Below are 16885 nucleotides of genomic sequence, written 5' to 3' on the forward strand. Positions count from 1 at the left end.
TATCCATGGTTTCTGATTCGGATAGATCCGTATTGTTCTGGTCGGAACAACGTCCTCTACGCACTTTCTGATGAAACACATTACGCTATCAGCGTAAAGCTCGATGTCGTCATCAGAGGCGGACCGGAACATCTCCCTGTCCGTGTGATCAAAACAGTCTTGTAGCGTAGAATTTGATTGGTCCGACCAACACTGGATCGTTCTGAGGGTGGGTGCTTCCTGTTTCAGTTTCTGCCTGTAAGCGGGCAGAAGCAGAATGGAAGAGTGGTCCGATTTGCCAAATGGTGGGCGGGGGAGGGATTTGTAGCCATCCCGGAAGGGAGAGTAGCAATGGTCCAAAACCCGGTCCCCTCGTGTGTTGAAACTAATGTGCTGGTGGTATTTTGGTGTGACTGATTTTAAACTGGCTTTATTATAGTCCCCGGTCACAATGAACACGGCCTCAGGGTGCGCGGTTTCCTGCACACTTATTCTCACTTATATTACACAAGGTGCAAACATTCATTGATGCTCAAGAAGACAACACACTATATGCATACTATACTTTATGTAAATATCAGTAATGTAGATTCTGAAGAGCAGTATTAAATAAAAAATGTATATCTCTTATATTTATATACATTTTGAAAGGGGTGTGAACATTTATGAGACAAAAGGGAATGCAAACTTATTTTCTCAACAATATATACTGTTTATTAAACCTCCGGTGAATGGGTTATCAGCTGTCCTACTGTTCTTTGGCTTTATATCTTGTTTCTAAACAGCAATCTAAATCGAGCAATTCTGTGATTTGGTGACAAAAACAGCCATTTGGCTCCTTAATGCTTCAGTTGAAGTAATTTTTTTTTTTTTTATCTGGAGCCCTGATAAAGGTAATTTATAATGGTCCAGTGGTTTAAACAATATCTTCTTAAGCGATCCAGTTGGTTTTGGGTGAGAAACAGATACAAATATAACTCCTTTTTCACTGAAAATCTTGCCATTGCAGTCTCTTGGCACTGTCATGACTTCAGGCTCGATTACACTTCCTAGTGCTTGACGCATGCGCAGAGCGCTAGATGGCGCTATAGCAAGTGTAATCGAGCTTGAAATCATGATTGCCAAGGAAACTGCTGTCAAGATGTGCAGTAAAAAAAGGAGTTACATTCTGGTCTGTTCTCAACCAAAATCAACTGGATCACTTCAGAAGAAATTGAACTTCACTGGAGATTGTTTATGCTGACTTAACCTGCTTTGTGGAGCTTCAAAAGCCATTTCATTGTGGAGCCATATTTGTAATGTATACTAACTTACGAACGTCATTATCATTAAAATAAATGACATGAGAGAATACCTTGGTCCCAGTGGGTTTATCTTTACTCAAAGCTCTTGTAGTCTAGATGTGTGGAGGATCTGTACAGACATTCTATAACAAATGAAAAGATATAGACATAGGCCAAGTCCACACTAAAACATTTTCGATTGAAAACACACCATTTTCGCTATGTTTATGCTATGTTTATGAATCTTATCCACACTAGAACAGGGTTTTCCTCCACTGAAAACGTGTTATTAAGTTAGGAAACTGAAATAGAGTTTTCAAATGAAAACAGATTAGCGTGGATGTGGCCTTATTTTTTTTTTAACTCATTCTAAGTTTGTGTTTTGGTCGAACAGAGATAATGTGTTTGTTGCCGCAGTATATTGTTGTCAAAAGTACCAGTACTTCGGTACCAAGTTGATACAAAAATAAAAAAGATTTACGATACCAGTGTTTCTGCAGTACCGGTAGTACCAAGTATCGAATTAATTCAGTCCCAGCGCGCTATCTGACTTACACACGACTGCTTCCAAATGTTCACACGCTGATTTTATTCTTCTTTTACACTGAAATGCACAATTAATCAAATTAAAATTGTGACATGTCCTAGTATGATTATTAAACCGCAAAAGGTTGCAAGCTTAGTCTGCGTGAGCTGCATGCTTTAAATTAATTTGTGAAGCTCATACACAGGAAACTCCACAGACACTGAGAATCATTTGCATTGTATGAGATGGCAAAGCAGAGCACTAATCCACTGAAGTGCGCAGCACATGTAGACTATAGATTTATATAATGAAATCACAGCATTTGTGCTCTTAACGATCACACTGGCAAACTGTGTAGCAAACCATGTAACAACCTGTTTACAGATCTCTGCTGTTAATCTGGAGAATTGAAGCTTCCGTCAAATACACACTTCAAAATAATAGCTCACGTCAAAATAAAAGCCTGACGCGACACCTGAAACGGAAGAAATTGTAACAGAATTATTACAACTGTTTAGTAAAATGTAATATTCACTGTAGTAATATTAATAAATAATGATTAATAAATAATATAAATTAAGCAATATATCAGAAGCAAAAGTGCTGTGTATTGAATAAAAGTTTGTAAAAAAATGCAATGGTATGTTGAAAAGTAATTGTTCTATTTTCACTTGTTAAAAGTTTTAATAATTAATTTGATTAGACACCATTTTGATGATGAAATTAAATGAAACTTTAAAACATGAAATTCTGGAAAAATAATTTTAAAAAAGGAAAAAGGGATTTGGGAAAATTAAAACAGATTTCAGTAGGGCCCTACTTAGAAACCCTTAAGCAATGCATAAATTCAGAAACACTTGAAGGAAACATGCATTTCTTTTAATTTGTTATTTACACTGAAATGTATCTTTAGGAGTGTGTTCAATAGCACATTTTCACTGTGGTATCGAAATTGGTATTGAGAACTGTGGTATTTTACTGGTATCAGAGCCGACTACTGAAATTGTGGTATTTTGACAACACAGCTGCAGAGTGTTTCAGATTTTCATACGCTTGTTCTTTTATATTACAAAATGAATGTGAAAAATGTAACTAAAAATTTTGTTTCTTGGCATTAGGATATCAATACAGGATTGTGATGTGAAATATTGCGATGATTTTACAGATGGATTTTTCCCAACATTTGATAAACATGCACTAGAGAAATGTTCTTGCAAAAAGCACACAGGCTGCACACAGAATCTTTATTGATTACAGTGCATTGGTGTCCTTTACTAGCAGTGACTGATCATCTTTACTTACAGGAAGTGTCTTAAATAGACAACATAAATGGAAGGAGAAGGCAATAGAAAGTCAACAGGCAAAAGCTTTATATTCATGACAGTATAGCCCTCAGAATGATAAAATGGTGCTGTGTTTGAATTTTAATTAGCTGTGAGCTTGTTGACATCAAATCTCCTTGCAGATTTACCTTGAGCTACATCTTACCGGCCATATCAGAGAGGTGATCGCCATTAACTAATGGCCTCTCTCTTTCTCACTGTTAATTACTTATGCAGTATCTCCATTTCACAATCATCTTTCCATTAGTCAAGCAAAGCTATAAATTAGAGGCGGAAACACACTCATACGTAACACACATCTCACAAAAGCACAATCTGCTGAGTGAATCTCATGGTTTATCCTTTCTGTCTAAAGCCCAATTGTGGTTGAACAGGGCCTGTCATAATTATAATTGAATGGCAGGACAATGCTTTATGTACTAAAGAGGATTTAGTGCTTGTCATTCAGCATTCAAACGGATCAGCTGTTGTGAAATGATGTGAGATGGATATTGAATGACTCATGCTCATGTTTGAGATTCATTGCATCAGTTGTTATAATGGGACTGGTTATTGTTGCAGACATTGTTAAATGTTTGAGTATATGATGACCTATCTTTATGACCGATCCTGTCTGTTTCCATGACGTAAGCTCGTTGGTAAGGTCACGCGTCACGTGGAGGAGGAGTCAGGAAACGCGTCATTGTTTACAAGAGAAACTTGTGCCGTTAACAATCCAAAACAGTCCAAAACAATTTCAAAACAATATAAAAAATAAATACAAAAAAAACCCATTTCCAAATAATAATAAAACAAATAAAAAAATGTAAACAATGACGCGCTTCCTGACTCCTCCACGTGACGCGTGACCTTACCAACGAGCTTATGTCATCCCTCTCATGACCGCACGTCACAGAGATGTACAGAAGTGAACATTTGTAGTTAAAAAGTATATAAGTATTGTTTTGTTTCTCAAAATAATCAGTTGTTTGCATTCAGAAGAACTTTTGTTGAGTGGATTATTTTGATGCACCCTAAATATGCATTTTGGACCGTCAAAAAATGGAGGATATTCACTTGCATTGTTTTAGAGGAGGAGGCCTGAAATGAAATCCTAAAAGTCTTAAATCCTGTTTTGATGAAGAAAGAAACTCAGATACATCTTGGATGGCCTGAGGGTGAGTAAATTATCAGCCAATTTTCATTTTTGGGTGAAATATTCCTTTAATTAATGAATGAATCATTAGTGTATTGGGAAAAAGAGGTTCACCACTTTGCAACAACCCTTGCATAGATTTGCAAAACAAAGTCTGTTTCTTTGCTACAGTAAATAACCTCTTCTGAAACAGTGAATGTCTAGAACAGGGTTCTTCAATAGGTGGCCCGCGGGCCACATCTGGCCTGTGAGAGAAAAATGTTTGGCCACGCTAAAGGCTGGTTCACATCAAATCTGTGATGATTTTGTGAGATGAACTTCCAACGAAAGATCTATTCACAGAGTCCATAAAGTATAAAAATGAAAAACAATTTCACCCCTGTACAGTAGGCAACGCTGTTCATGTTCTACAAGCATTTATACCAGTCTCCTGCCCTGCCTAGCTTCCAATGCTTGAGATTAATATATTGAATGCTGTTAAAGCATTTATTTACCTAATTTGGTTGTTTCATTATGTTCTTTCCATGGTGCTGATGCATTCGGCGGCGTATATAATCTGTGTATACAGGAGTATATAATTTTATGCAAGCGAGATGAGTAAAGAGTGGTGTTGCATAAATATAAGTCCTATTTATATTTGCACATGTATTTTGCAACGAGTATATTTCAAACGGACTTCCGAAGCCAACTACTCTTTTTATAATGTCTGCATAAATGCCTGATTAAAATAACACAAGGTAGTGTGATAAATACACATGGAATAATACACATTAAGAATAACATGTAAAGTACAGTATAAAATACGGTGCATAATATTAAAAATAGTAAATAAGAAAACACTGGCTTACAGTCTTTTATTTGTTTAAATTATTACAATACTTTGTTATATTATCCTTAAGAACTATAACAATATTAATGCTAATAGGTCTAATAATTGTATCTGCAATTCGGGACAGCACAGGGAGTAAATCCCGTTTGGAGATGAGCAGGAACAGTTTGCTCGCATGGAGGACATGGAGATCCAGATTGTTCATTAAATATTTTTTTTTCAACAGGCAAAGTTGTTTAGTTTTGTGTATCTGTATACAAACAAAATGTTCATAATTATTTGAATAAATAAAACAGGCTACTAATACTGAGAAAAATAATTAATAAAAAAAAGAATATTTATGTTGTGACCTTTTAATAACAAAAAAACAAAAGAGAAACAATAGTAATAATAATAGCAATAATAATAATAGCAGCAGCACAGACACATTGTCATATCATCGAGGATGATGGCCCTTGGCTCTGTATTGTTGACAGGATTTGGCCCTTGGTGAAAACTAATTGGGGAACCCTGGTTTAGAAGCTTGAATTTCTCATTTAACCATAATAAGCAGCAACTGTGAGTGTACTAAGCAGTCTGATGTTGATTTTATAGGGGTCTTTCTGCTCTTTAAGCTTTCTGTTCACACACTCTCAGCCTTGAACTTAATGAGGCACAACAGCTCTGTGACACAGTCTGAGGACGTGTTCAACAACATTACAGACAGAGCATGATGGGAAGACAGAAAGGGAATGAAAGGGACAGTATGGTTACTATGATTATAAACTGTGTCTGTGGGTTTTTTCTGGTTTGTGGAACACTAACACAAAGGCCAAAGTATACTTCGGGTGTGCGCATTGCAGAATGCTCCGCACACAGTATGTGTGACGCAAAATGCGTCATCAGCACAGCCGCGCGGCTTGACCGTGCGCTGCCTAGATTTTCTTGACTCGTATGCACATGCGGTGGCCATTGACTACTCAAAGAGTGTCACAAAGCAGTTGTAGTGTGCATGCATCGAACGCATTCTTATTCGTTTGCTGTCAGAAAAGTATACTCACAAATGCAATCCAGAACATGCAAAAACGAAGGATACCTGGATACCTGGGCCTTAAAGGTTGTCATTTAGCATGGCATTCAGAAAGAGGGATTATCTTTTCAGCCTGTGTGCGTGCGTGTGTGTGTGTGTGTGTGAAAGAGAGAGGTTGTGTGATGGGTCATGGAATCAGTCAGTATGTTTAAGCCAGCACCACACTAGCAGACTCCAAATTACTCCGTTTTGGCCAAGGGTGTCACACATGCAGACTGTTTTGCTGAGATCTTGCTCTCTTCAGTCGGATGGATGACACACTTACCGATACAAAATGGTAGAGGGGTGACAAACACACCAACTCACCTCAACTCTCTCTCTCTCTCTTTTAATCCCTGTCATGTGGAGCTCACCGAAATAATAACAGGAGTATTGCGTGAGCACAAACGTTTTGTAATAGAGTGATTTAGGTCATTTTCAGACCAGTAGCTTGCTTGATTTGTTCCGAAACAAGGGCTAAAATAGTTACAACGTTGCATTTTCATTTTGGTTTAGTTCGCTTTCACAAGGTTATATTTAAAAATGGACCAAAACTGTAAAAATGTCCATTGTGGTTAATTTTATCCGTCTTCTTATCCGGCTTTTGCATTATTTCTGCATGGAAAAGTACCTGTTCTCACCAACAAGGAGCTCTTTTTCTCTCCCTCCCACGCCCACACACTTGCGCACACACATACACACAGAAAAAGTGAAGCCATGTTTATGTCAAAAAATAAAAATGTATGATCCTGCCTGTCTGTTCTGCCACTATTAAAAAGAGAGAAGTGATCGTGAAGATCGACCTATATCTAATGTAGACACCAAAAGGCTATATCAGCATTTAATGATGAATTTCAGTGATGAGCTGACTTCAGATTTCAGATTAAAGCATTTACATGACATTAAAAAAATAATAATAATAATCTTGTCAGACTAAAAAAAAAAACTTTTAAGGTGCATGTAAACATACTGTTTCCTACAAAATTCTGTTCTCTTATGGTCTATATTTTATTTAGTTAAATATATTTTTTTTTTACTGCTTTTTATTTGTAACTGCTTGCCCAGTCTTTTTATGTCATCACATTCAATTCAGACTGCAAATTTTCAATTCATCTAAATATACCACTATGATGATAACACCGCATTGAAAACCACTTTCCATATAATCTCATAGTCACACACCCACCTTTATCTACAAAAAGCCCCTACTTGTAAAGAAAGTTAGTGTACCAGAGCAAAGTCAGGTCATTGTAAATCATACATCTCCAGGCATCTCCAGAATTAATCAAAGTCAAAACAGCTATAGTAAAGCTGAGGTCTGTTGCATTTTAAATCCATTCAGGAGAAGAACTGACATTTAAAGGGAACTTATGGGAAATGGGTTTTTCCTTGCTCTTTGAATTGAATTGAAAGAATTCAATGTACTATGTTGACTTACTCTGAAATTCACAACACAAAGCACCCTCTCTGGTCCATACAGTCAACATTTATGGAAAAAAAACTATAGTCATTCAGATATAGTCATGGTATGGATTTCAGAAGTATGAGTATACAGTATTAACACATGACCTCCCATGTTTATCAACACCTATTCAGTATTCAGCAACTTGACCCACCCTGACGAACAACAGTGTGAACCATGCTGCTTAAACTTCACATGCGAAGAAGTTAGTTAACATTAACAGAGGTGATTTACGTATCAAAGTTTTAAAAGTACAGTAGCGAAGACAGTCTGTTTAACACTAAGGATGGAAAGAGAGGGGGATCTCACACTGGTCTTCCAAGGTCACTGCTTCCACTTTTCATCAACTCTATTCTTAGAGCAGCCAGAGGCACTTAACAGCTAATTAGCAAGCTTGAGCTGATTAGAGACCAGTCTCACACTCGGCCTCCAACAGCATCAAAGCCTGGGATTAACAGCCATAAGGGAATACAGATCAGCCTGAGTGTGTCATTGAGGCAACCAGACCCTCACCTGCCTCTTAACTTCACTAGCCCAGCCCCTGTAAGGGCATCTCAAGAGCTAGTTACCTGGCTGCAGTGGGCAGGGAGTGCCATGACTAAGGTGAACATGCTGTGTTTGGGTGTGAAGATGGGGATCAGTGTGTGTCAGTCTGACATTGAAGGCATTCTGGAAAGCATAGAAGGTTTTTTTAATTTATTTTTTATTCAATGTTTATCATTTACTAGAAAAGATGGATTATCAGTCGGTCCCTTGAAATTGCACGATATTGCTGCTTTAAATCCCAGCTCAAAGTTTGTCGTGATCAGACTTGATGCACACATTAAATAGCAAGCTAATTTTAATGAAACTCTGATTATGTAAGACTTTTTATGTAAAGATAATCATGAACAGGCCTTTTATTTATCAGAATTTGTTAAAAACCTGCACGCATGCCACAAATTGTTATTCTTATTTCTGTAGGCTTTGCATAAGCAGGTTTAGTGAGGTTACCTCAAACCACCTCAAAGGAGAGTTGGAGGAATAGATGTATGCTTTTAGACCCAGTCTCAGTGCTCTATTAGACTTAACATTTAAAAATTGGAATGTCATAATCAAGTAAGTCATCATTTCCAGCACAAATGTTATGATGTAAATTCAGACAGCGGATGTAGTGTGTACTAGTTTAAGAAAGTCAGATGTGAATTTAACGTCAAGCACAGAAACATTTTTTATAGAATGGTGTATGGAAATAATAACATGAAGTCGTTAAAGAGAGGTTCCATGTTTCCCACTCAAACTGGATGAGCTAGTGTTGATTTTCTAAACAAGTTGTTCAGAGTCCATGGATTAACATCATCTTTGTCAGACATACACAGACATTAATAGCTGCTTTTCCACTATCGGGCCAGTGCGAGCCAGGTCCATAAACTGGTCAGTCGGGGTCAATAGCCTCGGACCACGAGCTGCGAGACCAAAAGCGCTCTGCATTCCCACCATCAGACCAAAAGCTCTCTGCATTCCCACCATCTGACCAAAAGCGTTCTGCATTCCCACCATCGGACCAAAAGCCCCGCAACGTTGCCCTAAAACCCGCATTTAATACGCTGCCCTGGTGAAAATGTCTCACACTCCACACATTTCAAAGCAAAAACAAACACACGTTACCTAGTTATCTAGAATATCAAGTTTATATTGTATGGAAAAGTTAGCCAGCTAGCAAGACAATTTAACGTTGACAACTCACCGACTTTAACTGCCATGGTGTCCCGAGTGGTCTCTCCACTAACAGCAGGACAATATCCCAGCATACTGTCCATGATCTCAAACCATGGAAGATTCTTCCTTTGGGCACCGTTTTGTCCATTGTGCATCTTAACGGTTTTCCGCAAATTGTTTCACTGAGATGCAGGTGCGTGACATCACACACATATGTCGGCACCCAGAGATGTACAAAGTTAGTTATAAACATTCTCTTTTATTAAATGATATCGATCAATGAGTCGAAGTTCCTACATTACAAGATATTAAAGCTTGTTTAACAAACGTTTGCAGTGACTGGTGTACAAAACAATTATACTCTCTTTTGATGATCGTACACCTGTAGCACAAATGCTAGTGTAGCAGCATTGTATATCAGTTGGGTTGCTAGGAAACAGTCAGACCCCTGTTAAGCTAATGGGAGCATTGCAGTTTTGGTTGTTTAAACATCATTTCTTGAGCATCTGGCAATGGAATTCCTTTATGGTTGGAGTTCGGAGAATTCAAGTAGGAATATCCAACATCTGATTTGAATGAAACGCAGCATGAGTGTCTCACTAAACTCCGCCTTTTACCGCGCCTCAATCCCCAGTTGGCCTTCTTTGGCCCAAGGGTAAGGCCATTGGCCGTTGGCCCAGAATAAGACCCGAGGAAGCACGATTAAGCCCCAGAAGTGACAGTGGGAATGCAACTGGTCTTGGCACACACTACATGCCTTCATTTGGCCCGACAGTGGAAACGCGGCTATTGCTTGCTTTGTTTCCCAGAGTGCACACAAACACACACACGCACCCACCTACATATCATGAAAAATATATTTTTTATCACAGATGTTGTTGGTGTGATTGCTTGTTACATTTCAAAGCTCAGACATGCACATGTACTGTATGCACACACCCTTTTTTGTCCGACAGCCTGTGCAACAGTCTCTCCAACACAGACAACCCTTTTTCCCAAGCACACATACACGCACCCCTTTTTAGTTGTCCAAAACCATCTGCGCTGGAAGGCTTCGCACCTTTGTGTGGGAACAGCTGGCTGGAGAGCTATAGTCACACACTGTGCATTTGAGACAGCCCTCACACACATTCTGTACATGCACAACAACTTCTCAAATGGTCCATTATGTGCTAATAATGAGTCTGTGTATTTCTGTGCAGCTTAAATAGAAATCTGTTTTGGTCCACGAAGTGCTAACAGGGCGAATTTTGTGCGTCTGGATCACGCCTCGCCTGTTGAAGCCTGTTATTTTTTTCTACGGAATCACTAAGTAATGCAGTTTTCACTACCAGTGTTCCTTCAGTATTTGGGTAGCGTTTTAAAGGGTTGGCAGGGTTAATTGCAGACACCTGAGCCCTGCCCACTGCAACTTTGTCATAAATTCTCTCCTTGCCTAAAGACCGGCACTATTTACCTCAGACAATGCTAGTTCCTGTCCTGGTTGTCATAGAATTTGGACACTTCAGCCTTTACAGTCAGATAAATTATGTCAGATTTTTTGCGAGTCAGACTAACAGACCTAGATGCCATTTTAGCTCAGCTTCATCCGGCATATACACGTCAATCAGACCACAATTGGCCTTGCCGGTGCATGTGTATAAGCAACGAGGTCATGGGTTAGTGATTTTGGCTTGTTTCTATCACTGGCAGCAACAGCTCTAGGATAAAAGACATCAATGTTCAATACAAATTTATTATTGTTAAATATTAATGGTACATTAATATAGAATGTGTGGTCACTAATGTGTGTTTACTGTGATAACTTGATATCTCTGCTTACGCAAAAAAGATTTGGCTTTTGCCCTGCTGAAAACTGAATCACCGTTTAGTCAGTCCAGCAGTGTCATTTTTTTGTCCCTTTCAAGCCCTCATGGCTCTTTCCCAAGGTTGCTTCTCCACATCTATGTCCGTATCGATGGGAAATTCCATTACGGTCATCTGTGCTTGCTTGAACCACTAGAATGAAAGGAGGAGCGCTGGGATTGGGCGGAATAGTTGAGGAAGGCGGGTGCATATTTGTGGTTGAATAATTGAAAGCTGACTGGCCTCAGTCAGTGAAATCCAGTGTGTCTGTGGGTGTGGTCAGTGATTTGGTCTTCTCAATTGGTGTTTTGCCTTTGTGTGTCACTCACCATAGTTTCTCTTTACTGTGAGAGAAAGTCAGCGTTCACTGAAGAATACAGTTATTAGTGGTAATTTCTGTAGTGAAAGCGGTTATGTGTTAGTTAATCAAAAACATTCTTATAGTATCCTATGATTTTGTGTGTGTGCATGTATGTGTGCATGTGTGTGTGTGCACATGTATGTTTGTGTGTGCACACATCTAGTTTGGGGACAAAATTGTGCCTAAACGTGAGGTAGTTTTGACAACTTCCCTTTGTGGCCGTTCAGGAACGTCTTAATTTGAAAGAATGATTCATAAACTAAATCATGTTATTTTTTAGGGTACGTTGTAGGCTATGGTTAGTCTTCAGTAATTATAATTAGCTTTAAGGTGCACTCAGTATTTTTTCATCATTTAAACATTTTTATTCCTAAAGAAATTAAGTGAAATTTTGAAACCTATGTATAAAATCATGAGCACTCACATGAGTTGAGGACTCTAGTCATATCAGTCACCTTTCAAAAGCTGTTTTATTGTACATGGAGAGGGTCCCATCATTGGGGCTGCCAGGTTGAGATCACATGACAAGCCGAATAGTACTCGCTTTATCTCAGTAACCATCCTGTTATTGGACATTTTAACTCATGGATTAAATTAATCATGGCTGACTGTGAATAGAGAATTTCTACAATGGCATCGGTAACTGGATACTATTGTGTTTGAATGATGCTGCATCCAAGCCACTAGGTGTCAGTGTAAGTCCGAGACGACATTACTGAGTGCGCCTTTAAAGGAATATTCAGGGTTTGATACAGGTTAAGCTCAGTTGACAGCATTTGTGGCATAATGTTCTTCTTCTTCTTTCGGCTGCTCCCATTAGGGGTCGCCACAGTGGACCGTCCGTGATCCGCATATTTGACTTTTTAAGTTGGATATTTGTGGCATAATATTGATTTCCACAAAAATAGTTTAAACTAGTTTAAAAGCAATAATTGAGATTACAGTGAGGTTTTTACAATGGAAGTGAATTGTAAAATTCTATATAACTTTACAAAGAAAAGCTTAAGCAATTTTATCACTCTAAAATCATGTTAACATGCATATTGTTTACGTCTTGTGGCTGTACTTTTAAACAGTGAGTATTTTAACATTTACACATTGGCCGCATTTACTTACCATTGTAAGTGCTTTACTGTAACCCAGATTTTTGCTTGTTTTTTTAATAACAAGCCAATTATTTTTAGTGGTAATCAACATTATGCCACAAATGCAGTTGAATGAGCTTAACTTGACTTGAATACAAAATATTTATTGAATCTAAAAATAATTTAACTCTGTGGTATATCCTCATTTAGAAAGATAGTAAAAAAAAAAAAAAAAGTAAAAAGGGGTGTGTAATCAACAACATAGTGGGCCTTTTTAAGCAGCTGTGATCAATAATGAGTCAGGTTGTTTCCTTTTCAGTATTTTGTTATATGTTGTTCAGCACAACCCAAAGATTTAATTCTCCCTTCTCTTTAGTCTTCTAGTTCAGGCGTTCCGTTGCTGCTGTCAATCAGGAAAGCTTCTCAGCTAATCATTGCAGCCAAGTTTTTAAGGACAGGAAATGACCTCACAACATTTAATTGCTCTGAGAAAAGCAAACGAACCTTTGAGTAGTAAACTGTGACTCATTAGAGACATCAAAGACTAACAAAAGCAAGAGCACTCTGGTTTACACTATTTATCATTATGAATTTAGTCATTTCTAATCTCAATCTCTATTCCCAGTCTAAATGGTTAATTTAACATAATAAATGTAATGGAAGAACTGAAATAGAAAATCAGTCTAATTAAAATGGATAGTTCATTTTTTGCTAAATTGCTAAAATGTATCAACAAGGTGAATTTTTATATCATGTTGCTAAATAGTTCTTTCAGTCTGAGCTCTGCATATCTCAGACTCTAGGTCCTGTTCCATGACATCACTGCTGGTAATAGCATGTGATATGGAAGAGAGGTCAAAGTTTATGACTTAACCTCAACATGAGAAACAGAGTAAGCAATACAAGACAAAACAAACAAGCCATTAAGAGAACTTACCCCCAGAGAGAAATGTCCTGGAGGACATCAATCGATAACAATGAGAAGCCTGAGGACTATTAACTTCACATTTTTATTTAGTAAGCTGGATTCGCACACAATGACTATTGACAAACTGTGTGCAAAATTGTTTAAAATGTGGTTATTTTGGTAATTGCCAAGTATTTCAGCTTCATAGCTCTTGATAACACTAAAAGGCTTTTCACACACCGCTTAACACGGGGTTAACGACTTTTTAAACCCCGGTTAAGGCCGCTTATAACCCTGGGTTAAGCAACTTGTTTCACACTTGTAATTCTAAAAAAGGGCGGGGGTAGCATTGCTTTTAACTCTGGGTTATGAAGCCCTCTTCCAGAGCCAGGTTAATCCAGGGTTAAAATGATATTCAGTTACCCATTTAAAGTATTAAAAGCCTATAAATGTTCTTTATAAACAAGTTGGGCTGAAATTACTTGAACAGAAAACATCTGTTTTTATATTACTGTGATTTAGATCTGGCTCCATATGGCTGGTTCCTCTATTCACATTCCTTCATTTGACATCACAAGACAGTCATGAGTTCACATTATTATTTAAGGTATTATCCGGGGGATGACTTCACAAATTAGCATATTCTCTAAAGACCACAGTCACTTCAGAGTCACTTCCCATGACTCATTTCCCCTTCCTCCAAAAATATGTGCTTCCCATGTTCTGGCCTGGGTCAATTTGCCACATTGCCCATACATAACCTCGCAAATGCTGGGGGCTTCGAGTGCCGCAGAACAAGAAACGCTTTACAGTGTAATTATTAGCAATTACCAAGTCTACTGTAAGTACTTCACATGTCTTTCAGCCATGAGCGGATCATTTTCGTGGTGGTCCTGTAGCTGTCGGGTTCCAGGGTTTCTCAAGTGTGGCAAAAATTAACGTTTCGTGTGTTCGTTTTTCACTGTAATTATGTGTAATTATAGGCTCATTATTTTTTTCACTCTGTCTTTCTCTCGTCCTCTATCTGTCGACTTGGGAAGATTCCATCTCGCTCAATTATTCCCATCTTGGTTCATTTTCGACACTCGTGCTTCATTAGCAGAGAACAGAGCTCTTGCTGTTTTTTCCTCCCTCTCATCGCTCCTCCCTCGATCCTTCGCTCTTACACCCTCTGCTGTCAGCCTGCCACCCTCACACAGTCACACTGAGGACGACTGGCACACACACATGCCACCTGGCACACTGCTCTGCCCTGACACCTGTCACAGGTGAGGGGGTGCGTAAGCAAACAATGTAAGTGTGTTTGAAGGATTGTTGTGTCGTATTGTTGTATGTTTACTGCATGCTAATTTCTACTGCCCAAAGTGTTTTTTTTTTGTTGTTGTTGTTTTTTATTAATTACAAGATTAATTATTTATTTTTATTTATTAACACTTTATTATGGACAAAAGACAGGAGAAGTGTTATGACACTGTTATCTGTTTGAGTAGCTGAACGAAATGTGGGCCAATCAGGTCATACTATTAGATTATGTTTTCTGGGATTGTTTAACTGTTTGAAATATGAATGTTGTCAGGAAGATGTCCGAGTACCGTGGCATGAAAACTCAGAGTGAGCTTTGTTTTTGAGTCTGTAAAGTCTGTAAACACTGCATACATACACATAAATCTTGCATAAAGTACATCTTTGTGTACTTTCATGATAAATGCTGTGACTGCATTTTGATTGAAGTGCCTAGAAGTGATAGAAGAACAGTGGTTGTCTCTGTGTGAAAAAAGTAAAAGTGTACGCTCACCCTGTATACAAATGTTTGGAATTCACTATACACACGTTTAACAAATCTGGGATGTACACAGCGTTTGTGAATCTGGCGGAAAGTTTTTGAAATTCCATTTTACTTACAAAATACTTCCAATGTACTGATATATTTACAGTATATCAGGTTCTTTGTTACTACTATAAAACCATAATTAATGTTGGATCTCCTTCATACATTATAAAAAGATTTAGTTGCTTTGCCATTTTGTTTAATTTATAATTTGATGACAGCGGTGTCTAATAGCTAGTTACTGCAATTTTATTGTAGTAACAATATCTGTAGTAGCAATGGTACTTTGGTGGAAACTATGCTTATCATTTTAGATTTTGTTCTCCCTTTCTCTTCCACAAATACGCCTCTTTTTTTAAGCTCTATGCTGTCTCACACTGATAGTGTTTTGATGGCTGTTGGTGGTCAGCTCTGAGCTGCACTGTATATGGTTCTCTATGTGTGAAAGCAGGATGGTGATACAGAGTGATTCTCTGAGCTCTGCAGACCTCTGTTTGAACTTCACTATCTGTCCATATTACACCAATCTGAAGACATACTCATTACCAACTGCTTTCATGTTGTTTCATCAAGATTCCTAAATGGTCATAAATTCATTCTGCTCAGCCTTCCACAGGATTTTTTGCTTTTGAAACTCATGCAGTCATCTTATGACAATGACCATAAGATCTGAAGCAGTTAAATGAACTGTAAAGAAAAAAACCTGATTCCCTTTGAAAGGAGTGAATGGAAGAAATGAAGATTGAAAAAAGTGGGCTGAACAGTTGAACCATCTTAATTGAAGCCTTGGTGAGACTTTAATGAGCTTCTGAAGTTTGCACACAAAAGAGGATTTATGGAATGTTGCCATGGCAACAGTAGCCCCAGTGCAAGACAGAAGGGCAAAGCATAAGAAGGGTCTGGATAACACCACTTAAGAGAACTGAACAGACAGAAAAGTGGTGACCAGCAGCCTTATATCGATATAAGTTATTTTCTGTATTATCCAGAATAGTCTTTCAGATTTGACACAATATTTAATTTGATGTGAACTAAAGCAAGGCAATGAGGGAAGGATGAACAGTTCCACTAGAGGATTGATTGTTTAGCAGAAGAAACATTGGAAATTATGGCTTACATCAAACTGGAGGTTGACAGAGTACCCTCACTGCCTCATTTTCATTTGTGTCAAATTAAATAGGCCTGTGCTGTCTATTCTTGCCTAGGTCTGTTGTAATGTTGGATTAAAATTGACTTCTGTTTCTATATCTCAATTGATCTTTGTTCTCACTTGTTCTTTTTCACCCAGTTCTATTCTTTGTTTAGTCTCTTGTGCACTCAACACTAAACCCCATTCCAGAGTCAATTTAAAGGTGTCTTGACATGAAGAATCAACTTTTCCTTGATTTTTTTAACATATAAATGGTCATTGTACTATAAAAACATACAACACATTTCATTACTTAAAACTTCCTCCTCACTGCAAAAAGAGCATTTGTTGAAACCAAGCTGCCAAAACGACTTGTTCTCTACTTGTGATGTCACACTGTGGTAGATATTTGCATCTGACCGCCTAC

General features: G+C 38.1%; 1 protein-coding gene across 6 annotated transcripts in view; it reads left to right on the top strand.

Moving 5' to 3' along the window:
- The window catches only part of LOC127434854 (rhotekin-like), a 100561-nt gene that overhangs the window by 66478 nt on the left and 17198 nt on the right, over positions 1 to 16885 (top strand). The window lies entirely within an intron of this gene.

Source organism: Myxocyprinus asiaticus, chromosome 4 (assembly GCF_019703515.2).
Source record: "Myxocyprinus asiaticus isolate MX2 ecotype Aquarium Trade chromosome 4, UBuf_Myxa_2, whole genome shotgun sequence".
In the NCBI taxonomy this organism is placed as follows: Eukaryota; Metazoa; Chordata; class Actinopteri; order Cypriniformes; family Catostomidae; genus Myxocyprinus; species Myxocyprinus asiaticus.